Genomic DNA, 10,025 nt, shown 5'->3' with positions numbered 1-10,025 from the left:
TCTTACAAAGTCTCCAACTATCTTTCTCCACCCCTGGCCCATTCCTATGCAATTAGGACTGGAAACTGCATTTAGATGTTATGTAGGCCTTCACATTTAGTGAAAGTGGGCATAATCGCCTAGTAACATCTTTTACTAAGCCAATATTTTATGTTTCACAACCATTTTCCCATTCTTTTTCAGACATCCTCCAAGGTCCTGTTGCTATTATTATTATTCCCCTTTTAAGGTGAGGTAACTGAGGCTCCATGAAGTTAAAGGATGTGCCCAAGTCTTTCAGCAATTCTCCATTCTCCATCTTCTTATTTGAAGCACAGTTTTCTTTACATAGGTACCATAACCACTCTCAACAGGTGAAAATCAGTGGTAAGACCAGCTGTTCTCAAATCTAGGGAAAGCCTGGTTTTTCTGCCTCTTGACTGGGAAATGAAAAGATCTTAAAATTTACAAACTTCATTTTTCCTCATATTTAAGAAATTAGACCTAATCATATAGCACTATGAAGACCATTACTCAGACTTCAGCTTGACTTTCAGAGCAAGCCCCGGTCAGTTCAGTTCTTCATGTTGATATTCTTATTGGGTGTAAATCAGTGGTAGGAAATGAGAATGGAATATGTTCCCCTGCATTCTTTCCTTCTATGCTGTTGTTTTGATTCTTTATGAGAGTTTGAAAAAAGAAAAAATCATTATAGGGCTATATAGTTTTTAAAGGAGAAAAAAGCAAAAATGTAATGTAAACTCTATTTTAACAACATACATTAATCATATCACTAATTTCACTTTGTGTTTTACTGTTAAAATTTTTTTTACACTTTTGAAATTTATTTCTCTTTTAAAATGTCATGTTTCTAATGAAAACAATAGCTAGGAAGGAATGAAGTGGTTTGCCTTTTAAATCTTTCCCCAAACTTTTGTCTTATTAATTTCAATTACTCTCAAACCCATACTTGGGAAAATGTTTTTCTAAAATGTCCTTTGAAAAGTAAAATAATTTTGATGGTATTTTTAGGTACAAGCTTTATCCAAAACAATGGGATGAAAGTACATGTCAAAATTTAATGTTACAGCAATAAAATTCTAGTGTGACTATGTATTTTATTTTAAAATTTAAGACCTTTTTATGATTCATACATCAAAGAAAGCAAAGCCAGTTACATCAAAAATTATTCTCATTTTTATGAATATTTGACTTCTTTGAAACTTGTTTCCCCCATTGCAGTATACACAAATTAGATTTCATAAGAGATACAAGCATAAGAACATACAGTTATCGAAGAATTAATGTTAGCCTCTCTTAACTCACCTCTACACCAATGCTTTAAATGTGTTGCATTTAAGATCTTTTGTGTAACACTTTCCTCCTTTTTGCTTCATCCCATCCTAAGTTGTAGCTATTCACTTTGGAAACAAGTAATGGGGGATCTGAAGAGTCACACAATAGAATGCTGGCAGTTGGATTCTGATTGGCATTTTTTTTGGTGTCAGAGTAGAAAAAGTCTGAATTGTTGGTCTGAAACACCAGTACCCTCTAGTGACCAAAAGGTTAATAACATGCTATGCAATCTGTAAATAACAAATATATGCTTTGCTTAGCAACCTCTGATATCTTTCGCAGGGGCCTAAATCATTAATACGTAACTGTGGTCATTGTTTTCCTTTGAGTGTCTGCTTAATCAATAGACTATAACTATAATATCAATAGACTATAACTATAAAGTTATAGAGTCAGATAAGTGAAAGACCACATATTCAAAAACTTTAAAAAATATTTTAAAGCCATGTAGTCACCCATTATATATTTTTAACTGATATTATGCCCTAGAAGTAATTTTAATCCATAAATTTAAATCCCCTCTTGTATCTTACATTTAAAAATTCACGACAGGGCTTCCCTGGTGCCGCAGTGGTTGAGAATCTGCCTGCCAATGAAGGGAACATGGGTTCGAGCCCTGGTCTGGGAAGATCCCACATGCCGTGGAGCAACTGGACCTGTGAGCCACAATTACTGAGCCTGCGCGTCTGGAGCCTGTGCTCCGCAACAAGAGAGGCCGCGATAGTGAGAGGCCCGTGCATCGCGATGAAGAGTGGCCCCCGCTTGCCACAACTAAAGAAAGCCCTCACACAGAAACGAAGACCCAACACAGCCATAAATAAATAAATTTAAAAATTCACGACATATGTCAATATTTAGCTAGTGTTGATGAATTTATTCTATTTACTTCTACTGAACTTCTATTAAGAAATCTTAAAATATAGATAAAAAAATTAATAACTAGTTTCATACAATCAGGCCCTTTTCTGCAATTCTTACTCCACAGAGCCAACTACTAATTTCAGCATGTTTTTAAGTCATTTATTCAATAAATATTGAGCACCTACTCTTATGTCAGACACTATACTAGTCATTAGGGATACAAAACACAAAAGTCTCTACATTTATGGAGCTGATATTTTAGTGCAAAACTCTTGATTTTTTTTTTTTTTTTTTACCCAAAATAACAGAAGAAAGAATGCTAATCTCAGTGGCTTTTGTGATTTGCCATGGAGGTAGGATCTTATATGAAACACAATTTTAAAAACAATGTACAGTTTTCATGAAAAAGTGGAAAAAATATGTAGTTTTCATGATCAAATAAGATTTATCTCAGGAACCCAAGGTAGATGTAGCACTCAAACATTAATCAATATAATTAGCACTTCAACAAAATAAAGGAGATGCTTTAAGTCTTTTCTAAATCAAACATCTGGGTACCCTGAGTCCTTTTCTATTGACTGCCTTTTCTCCAAACTTTTCTTCCTGTTTCTTTACATGCCTAGTAATTTTTAATTGAAAACTGGACATTGAAGTTCGTATACTGTAGTGACCGTGGATTCCACTTTTTTTCTTCTGAGGATTATTGATTTGGGGGGCTTCTTCTGGCAGTGCCTGGATTCAAAATGCCAACATTTTCTCTCCTGTGATAGACAGCTGCTGCTGTTTCTTAGTATATGTTTTTATAGATACATAAATATATACAGAGATATTGATACAAAGATATGTATACACACATATGTAAATACAAATTCAATTAATTTTCAGCAAAGTATTAAGGTAATTCAACACAGAAAAATGTTTTCAACAAATGGTGCTGGAAAAACTGGATACAGTACCTATATGCAAGTAAAAATGAATACAATCCTTATTTTACACCACACACAAAATGGGTTATACATTAAGTGTAATTACATTTAATTTTAAAATTATAAATCTTCTAGATTAAAACAGGAGAAAAATCCTTGTGATTTCTTTACCTACCCATTGTTACTGGAAGTACTCTACAACTTACTTTTTGTCCTTTGCTTTTAAAAATTTAACAAAATGTGATTATCTCTTTGGTCAGTTTGTATAGAAATTCTTCATAATCTTTTTAAATACCAAGAATAGTCTAACAAATTTTTTCTGAATGTTTGGGTTATTTATAATTTTTGCTGTAAGCAGCAATGGTACAATAACATTTTTGTATATATTGGTGTATATATCTGTGGGGCTTATTTTTACATGATAAATCCTTAGAAGAGGACTGATGTGTCCCAAGTTTATATCTGCAGCCTATACTTCTCCTTTGAATTCCAGCCTCATATATCCAACTGACTATTTGTCATCCCATTTGGATAGCCCATTGACACCTCAATATGTTCAAACGGAACTTCAAATTTTCTTCCCCACTCCTGGTTCTACCTGAGGATTCCCCACTGCAGTATATAATAATACCATCCACTTACTCAAGCCAGAAATCCAATGGCCATCCTTGAGTCTGTTTTCCATTATCACTGTCTTCCAATCCATCATCCAGTAATATTAATTCTAATTCCAAAATATATCTCAGGTACATTCACTTGTCTCCATCTCCACAGCTACTATCCTGGTTCAGGTCACTACCATCGTTTACCTAATCTACTGCAATCTTTTTTTTTTTTTTTTAATTACCTTGATTTTATCATTTTAAATTTTAACAAAATAAGCTAACCAAAAAAAGTTTAAACAGCATGTAGATTACATTTTTAAAGGTTAATGATATCTTCTACTTCGTCCTCATTTTCACTCCCAAATTAACCGATATAAACAGGTTGGGGTATATTCCTTCAGATTTTTCTTCATGCTCATACAAAGATATATCCACTCAAAATACATGGGTTTCTGCTTCTCTGTTTGCCAGCTCTGTATATTATTGCTGTCTGAAATACTTACAATCTGAATGAAATATATTTTACGGTTAATTTGGATCTCCCTAACTAGTGAAGTTAAATCCATTTTCACATGTCTATTAACTTCCTCTTCGACTAATTGATCTTTGTGCATTTCCTATTGGATTATCATTATGCTATTAATTTGCAGGAGCTCCTTGGATAGTTAGACACCGCCTGTTTCTCATTTTCCTACCTTATCATTTCCTTTTTTACTTTTTGTCTATTACCATATTTAAAAAATTTATTCAGAAAAATGTTCATCTTTTCCTTTATGATTTTTAGGATTACTGCTTAAGAAAGTTTCTCCTTCTTAATTTCTACACTCAAGTTACATTTTGTAAAATATTGCTTTAATAGTCATACCTTTTAATCAGATAGATTTAAATTCTTACATTTTAGCAAATGGTAATAAGACAGAAGCTTAATTTTTTTGATGGGTTATATGAATAGCTAGCACCATTTATTAGCTAAATCATAATTCTTCTCTTAATTGAAATACCATTTTATCAAATAATACATTTCCATATAGCCTAGAATCTAGATCTTGCTTTCTAAATATCATTCTCCAGTAAGAACAACCAGGGCTCCTTGGAGAAATGGCTGACTTATGGCTGTGGCAGGGAAAATATAACATGAGCCTAGAGCATCTTGTATTACCAAAAATTAAAGAAGTGCTCAAAAGACAAAAGGATGGGGACATGTGCAAGGGACACAGAAGCCAACCTGAAAGAATTCCCAAAGGCCAACTGGAACAATCTGAGCAACAAAATATATAATGTAATATTGAATGTAATCCAGATATAAAATAAATATACATTAAGTCCATACTGATTTATTAAATAAATGGGAAAGAGGAGGCAAACCTCCTTAATATATGTAGATATTCCCCCCTCCAGAACTGAGGTATAATTCCCCTTGTGCCTTGAGGGTATGCTTGACTTCATGACTTTCAGGAATTTATTGTACTTTGTTTTATTCAGCTTTGCAAATACTGCATTTTTTACAGATTGAAGGTTGGTGGCAATCCTGCATTGTCAGAGAATGGTTAGTATTTTTTAGCAATATAGTATTTTAAAATTAAGGTATGTACATTTTATTTTAGATATAATGATACCACACACTTAATAGACTATAGTATAGCATAAACATAACTTTTATATGTACTGGCAAACCAAAAAATTAGTGTGACTGACTTTACTGTGATATTCGCTTTATTGTGGTGGTCTGCAATCGAACCTGCAGCATCTCCAAGGTATGCCTGTACTTCTAAATGATATAGTATGAAAAGAAAAAAATAGTATCTTTACAATGGAGAAGTCTGGCAAACACTATCTTAACCAAGTGATGGTTAACATCACCAGTAATGTCATGTGGATATTATGCACCTCCTGATATGTGATGAGGAGAGGGCACTTCACTCCTGTAGTAATCTTTCCAGTCTAATCACGAAAAGTAACAGATTAATCCCAAATGAGGGTCATTCTACAGGATACCTGGCCAGTACTCCTTAAGATTGTTAATGTCATGAAAAACAAGAATGAGAAAATGTCACCAACCAGAAGAAAATGGGGGACATAACTATATGCAGTGTACCACCCTCTATTGGATCCTGGAATAGAAAGAGGACATTAGTGGAAAAACTGGTGGAATTCAAAAAAAATCTGGAGTTAACAGTAATGTTTGAATATTGATTTCTTGGTTTTTGCAAATGTATTATGGTAATGTAAAATATTAACACTGTAAGGGCATGTACGTTTTCTATATATCTAAAATTATTCCCCAAATATATTTAAAATTCCTATATACGTGTGTATTCTTCTCTGTAATTCCTTATTCTATTCTATTTGTATTTCTAGGTGAATACTATTTTGAGGTATAACATTCATACACGAAGTGCAAAAATCTTAACTCTATAGATCAGTGATTGTTAAAAACATATATACACAGTTGTAACCACCATCCAGATTTATACATAATTCCAGCAACCTAGGTTTCTTGTGCCCCGACCCAATCAATAACCAGCACAATGCCCCACAAGGTAATCACTATTTTGACTTCCATCACAACAGTTAAATGTCTGTTCTTGGGCTTCATATAAATGGATTCATACAGTATGTATACACTTGTTTGTGCTCTAGATAGTTTATCTCCATAAATGTCCCACGTGTATTTGAGAAGAATGATTTCTGTTATTGGGTAGTGTGTTCTATAAATATCAACTAGGTCAAGTTGATTGATAGTTTGTCATTTTCTATATCCTGACTTTCCTGCTTGTTTTATCAATTACTGAGAAGTGTAGAAATCTGTAATTGTGGATTTCCCTATTTTTGCCATTCAGTTCTATCAATTTTTGCTTCATATATTTTTTTAAGACTACAACATTCATAAACGTTTAAGATTGCTATGCTTTTGTGATTGACTTTAATATGACGTGACATTCTTTACCTCTATTCTTTGCTCTCAGTTTTTAGTAGAATTATAGTATTTTCCACCCTTCCACTTTTAACCTATTTGTCTTTGTTTACAGTGGGTTTCTTGTAAGATCATGTAGGTCTTGCTTCATTTATCCAGTTTGACAATCAATACTTTATAATTGAGGGTGTTTGATCATTTATATTTAATGCAATCATTGATGTGGTTGGGTTTAAACCTACAAGCCTATTTGTTTTCTACCTCCTTTTGCATTGAGTATTTGTGATTCCACTTTTTCCTTCCTTTATAAGTGTATTATGTATAACTCTTCGTTATGTTCAGTGGTTGCTTTTATAGCATCTCTCTTAACCAGACTACCTTCAAGATGTCTGCAACTTTGTATATAACCTTACAATAGCTCACTTCCATTTCTCCCCTCTGGACCTGTGAGCAATTTTTGCTGTATATTTTACTCGTACATAGAAGTCTCACAGTGTATTTGCTTTAAACAATTACCTTTTAAAGAGACTTAAATAGTAAGTGGGAAAAAAACCCATAACTATATTTAGCCACATAGCACTTTCTGTGCTATTTCTGTAGACCCAATTTCCATCTGATACCAGTTTTCTTCTGCCAAAAGAATCTCAATACTTTGTATTAGAGATAAAGCTTTTGAGTAGCTGAAAAGTTTGTGTTTTTATATTCTTGAAGGAGTAAATATAGAATAGGCTGATAATTGCACGATCTGGTTTGCATTGCTCTGACAATGTTGGTTGTCATTCTTACCATTTCTGTATAAACATCTTTTTCTCTGGCTGCTTTTCATCTTTATCACAGGCTTTTAACAATTTGATTATGAATAGTTCTGCTCTAATTTTCTTCATGTCTATGCTTAGACCTTGATATGGAATGCTTTGTGAGAAGCATTTAAACTCAAGGATTTAACTTAATTGAAAGGATTTAAACTCATTTATTAATTTGGGGAAAATATTAAAACATAACTACTACAAGTGAAACGTCCCAATCTTCTCTCAGCATTTTTTCCATTGTAGGGTTTTAGTACTACAGGTACTGCAGCACTGAATACGTAGCCTGAGAAGTACTTATGTGGTCTTCATTTCTGGTAGAAAATGAACTAAACACTTTTTGACCTTTCCTTTTTGGTGATTCCAATGTATTAAGAACAGTGTAATATAGGGCAACGCAATTTTGTGATTCCAACCACACCATTTACAGAGTTGCAAATATTTCATTTTCTCTGATCATGGTCACTAGAATCACATTAAAATTCTTAAGCTCTAATAGCCGCAGATTCCAAATTACAAGAATGCAGATGATTTATCCTCCTGCTCAGAATTCTGATGTGAAGTATTTAATCATTGAAAAGGCAACATTTTCAGCAGGCTTGAAGTCAACAGATAGATTGTATACAGAGATAATAATGTCACTAAGAGGATTAATATAATTAAAGACTAATTTGTCACACTCGTTTCATCCAAACCACTTCCATTTTTGATTTTCAGGTTTTCATTTCACTAATGAGCAAATAACTCATAATTTACTTTTCTAATAATAAATGTCCAAATCATTTTTGCCAGTAAATTGAACTTCACTGGTGTAGTTATCAATGAATAATATTTTACACTATTTTCTTCTACTAAAAGCTTTTAAGGCCTTAAAGCCATACTTATTAAACATGGTAGTACGTAATACGTTTACTGTTCTAAATACCCAAGTACATTTATGACATTATTTTAATACACACTAAACCATTTTGACCTCTATTATCTGGTCCTACACCAGAACACTAAGGCTAATTTTTAAATTCACTGCTTATTTTGCATATGACGCACCCCAATGCACTTAGTTCAAGAGTCATACATTCTAAAGGAACTCAATTTACCAATTCATAAGCAAAGTTGCTTAGGTTAGTATTTTTGCAGAGACATGTTAGGAAAAAACCAATAATTGACAAAAAAAATCTTACTTCCAGAAAAATTTTTAGTGCTTCTGTCCTTGGTGATATAAAAAGAAACTAAAACAGATTTCAAAATGTATACCAGTGAGGCTTTGTTTCCAACCTTACCTAAGCTGTTTACAATAAACGTAAGTTGGCATACTTTAAATAGAACATTGAGGACAATGAACAGTGTTTACATGCAATTTCTAGATTCTATACTACACTGAAGCATAGCTGGATAAGTAAATTCAAACCTTATCAGCTTGTGAAGAAATGGACCTATTAAACTTTAATAGAAAAAAAAAATTGAGACCTGTTTGGTAACTGGCTGTCATGATACAACTTCAGGAAAAAACTCCTGCAATCAAATGTTTTCCAGTAAAGAATAAGCATTCATTAGTAGCATTGGATGAAAACAAATTACTAAAACCTTGTAAGAAACATGACAGATATTGACACCCTTGCCAAACACCAAGTGCTTGCTGTGAGAGAACACTGAAAGGGCCAGAAATACTGGGTAAGGCCTTTCAAGAAATTCACCTAATTCCTATGGAAACTCAGGAACCAGGGACGGCATCCTAGTGTTCTGAATTGTCATGAAGGCCAAGTGAAAAAGGGATGGTAATGAGGAGTGTGCAGGGCATCTCAGGCATAGGAAGCCTGTACGTGGATGAAAATCTATCACAAGTAGTTCAGCATGGCTCATGTGGCTAGCTATATAGGCTATGTGCCCAAGCTTGCTGGAATTGACAGGGCTGGGGGAAGGGACGGTGACACAAAGGATTTCAGTTTAATCCTGAAACCCATAGGAAAGATGTTAAGCAAGGAAATTACATGAACAGAAACTGCTTGTTAATAAGACCACTCTGGTATGAGTAATGAAAGGATCACTGCTTGGTTAAATAGCATTTAGCAAATACTGTGGAAAACCTACTATATATGCCAGACAGGACTGGAGGCCAAATGACCATTTAGGAGGCAACTGTAGTTATCTTAGCCCATAAACCAAAGCAGTGATAGTAGTAATGGAGCAGTGCAGGCTTGAGGGTTAAGAACTATCGATTCTGGGGTAACTCAGATTTATTTGGTATGGAGTTGGGAGGCAAAAGAGAAATCTAAGAGGATCCCCAAAGTCACTGATAATGGTGTTTATCGATGTGAAATATACTAGTTTTGATGGAGAGATTGCATGGGGAGAATTTAGGTATGGTGGAATTGTTTGATATTTAAAAGGAGATACACAGTAGGCAGTGAGAGAAATGGATCTGGTGCTGTAGAAAGGAGTAAGTAGGAAATAAACATTTGAGTATTAGTATATATGAAATAACTGAAAACATTAAGTAGGGAGTGAAATTAATAGCCAATATTTGCTGTATACTTGTGTGCAAGGCATAACGATGTCCAAGGTCATACAGGTACCATGA

The sequence above is a fragment of the Tursiops truncatus genome, chromosome 1, assembly GCF_011762595.2.
Source record: "Tursiops truncatus isolate mTurTru1 chromosome 1, mTurTru1.mat.Y, whole genome shotgun sequence".
In the NCBI taxonomy this organism is placed as follows: Eukaryota; Metazoa; Chordata; class Mammalia; order Artiodactyla; family Delphinidae; genus Tursiops; species Tursiops truncatus.
This window is presented reverse-complemented; position numbering follows the sequence as displayed.